This window comes from Lygodium microphyllum, chromosome 21, assembly GCF_053477565.2.
Source record: "Lygodium microphyllum isolate KBCC chromosome 21, Lygodium_microphyllum_v1.1.10, whole genome shotgun sequence".
Classification (NCBI taxonomy): domain Eukaryota; kingdom Viridiplantae; phylum Streptophyta; class Polypodiopsida; order Schizaeales; family Lygodiaceae; genus Lygodium; species Lygodium microphyllum.
This window is the reverse complement of record NC_141155.1, coordinates 118,500,261-118,503,323: the sequence shown is the minus strand read 5'-3', so window position 1 is coordinate 118,503,323 and position 3,063 is coordinate 118,500,261.

Genomic DNA, 3,063 nt, shown 5'->3' with positions numbered 1-3,063 from the left:
AAAAAAATGTGGACAAAGAGAAAGAAAGGAAACACATGTGGTTGAATATACTTTGTTTCACCTACGTGTGGAGAAAAATACTATTTGTGCCTACTACTCGCTGTATGCAAGGGGTGCACATCCTTTGAGGCATTGCGTATGGTTGATAATGTGGTATATTCAACTTTTAAGGAGGCTTGCATTGCAAAAGGAATGTTGGAAATAGATGATGAATGGCAAATGTGTTTGCGTGAAGCTGCATTGATGCAAACCGGTGCTCAATTAAGAAATTTGTTTGCATCCATCTTGGTATTTTGTTTGCCTGCCCGACCTAGGGCTCTATGGGAAGAGTTCTTAGGTCCCCTGAATAGAGGATATAAAACATCGACTCTCCTTGCAAAATAGGCGAAATGTTGATATGCAAGATGAGGCCAATAATCATGCATTGATGCATATTCAAAAACTTCTAGATCAACATGGACGCAATTTGGCAAAGTATCATGGATTGCCTGAGGTGACAATGCAAGAGTACACAAATCCTTTGATCCTTGATGAACAACTATATGATAAGGTGGAACAAGAGAATACCTTCTTAACAATGAAAGCTTTGTTGAATGATGGACAAAGAAATTGTTTTATGGCAATAATGAATGCTATTGATAGTGGTTTGGGTAAACCATTTTTCTTAGATGGCCCAGGCTGTTTTGGAAAAACATTCCTATAGAAATGTTTGATTGCAAAGCTTCGCAGTCAAGGTCGCATTACAATAGCTACAGTATCCTCTGGTATTGCTGCATTGCTTTTGCCACATGGTCATACTGCCCATTCAAAGTTCAAAATTCCATTGCATGCAGATAATAATTCTACATACAATATACATGTTCAAAGTCACCTTGCAGCACTGTTAAAAGAGGCAAGTCTTATTTTGTGGGATGAGCTCCTATGTTGCATCGTAATACCTTTGAGACACTAGACAGAACTTTAAAGGATATAATGCAGTGTGATATGCCATTTGGTGGTAAAGTTATTCTACTAGGTGGAGATTTTAGGCAAATATTACATGTTGTACCAAAGGGTACTCGTGAGGATATTATCAGTGTTGCTATATGTTGTTCCAATTTGTGGCAATATTTCAATGTTTTGAAACTTACACAGAATATGCGGGTCGCATCAGATCAGGATCAGTTTGTTGCATGGTTGCAAGACATTGGAGATGGAAAAGATTTGACACATAGTAATAATATATTGCATATTCCACCTGCATTGTTGTTAAAGGGAGGATCTATGCAAGACCTGATCAATTTTGTCTATTGTGAAATGAATTGTGTAATTGATTACAAAACGTTCTTTAGTGGATGTGCCATTCTTGCACCTCGAAACAATGATGTGGAAACGATAAACAATCATGCATTGCACATGATGCCGGGAGAGGTTAAACAATACTACAATGCTGATTCTGTGGATAGAACCGAGGAGAACTCATTCCTCTATTCTGAGGAATATCTAAATTCCCTTGACCTCGGTGGAGGTATTCCTCCTCATATCTTGCTACTCAAAGTAAATGCTCCAATAATATTGCTCAGGAACTTGAATCCTTCTAAAGGTTTATGCAATGGTACTAGGCTGGTATGCAAGGCTTTCAATAACAAGGTCATTAATGTAGAGATAATTACAGGGACCAATATTGGTGACAGAGTTTTTATCCCGAGGATAACTTTCATCCCAACTACACTGGAACTTCCTTTCTCAATGAAATGCTTGCAATTCCCAATCCATTTGGCATTTGCAATGATAATCAACAAATCTCAAGGCCAAATGTTATCATGTTTGGGGATATATCTAAAAACCCCAGTCTTTACTCATGGTCAACTCTACGTTGCTTTCTCAAGAGTAAAGTCTCCGGACAGATTGAAAGTCTTGATTAATGAGAAAGAGGACATGGTAAATGGTACCATCAATATTGTATATAATAAAGTTTTACAGAAAGTATTGTAACCTCTATTTTTTCAAAAGTGTAATCTTTGTTCTCTCATATTATATTTGCATAATATTTTTATTTCAATACAATCAAAGCTTTTTTTTTGTCTTTGTTCACATATCTATAAAATGTAGTGTTGTACTTTCTTATGCTCTTTTTCAGTAGTGAGTTCTTCATCGATGAAAAGCAAGTTTGACTTATTTTCTCTGATTTAATACTTTAATGTTTTAATCATATCTCTCATGTATGGATAGATATTCATGATTTTATGTGGAGTTAAATGTATGTTTGTTTTACTATATGAGAACATTGTGTTTAAATTATTTCTACCATAAAAAGTTATTTGAACTTTCTATCATATTATATTTGCATAAAAATTTTGGTGCAATATTATCAAATTTTATTTATTCTTTCTTAATCATATATTTTCAGGAAATGAACTATTTTAATGTCTCCTGTTCTTTTTAAGTATTAAGGTTTTCAAAGAAAAGTAAGTTTAACTTTTTTCCTTTAACAAAAAATGAAATGTTTTAATCTCTCATGCTCTTTTGAAATATTATATTCCTTGAATAAAACCATGTTTGACTTATTTTCTATGAAATTTTGTTTGCATTTATACAAAAGTAAGTTTTGAGAAATTATCATGTATAAAGTTCTTTTATACAATATGCATTACAAACTCTTAATTGGTCTTCTAATTTCAATATTGTAAAGTCATTTTTTTCATTTTTAAAAATTTTGATCAATATTACTAATTTTTATGTTTTCTAAATTTTATTAATAGATAGCCCAAACAGTATTTGAATATTATCGTGCCTCTCCTTATCAAATGAGACTTCAAGAAGCATTGCGAACTATTGCTACGGATGATATTATCCATAGAACTTTGGCTAGGGTAATCGAAAGATTACCCAATGATGGATTTACTAATGGAAGCACTCCTTTATATGTAGAAATTTTATATTTTGGATGGATCCAATGCTACTATGTTGGACAAACAGATGTTGAGTACTTCATATCTCGGTCCCACACTAGACACATACTAAATGACTGGAGTAAATGGGAGTTTCAAGATTTATCATGTTTTGTAACTTTGCATCAGTTTC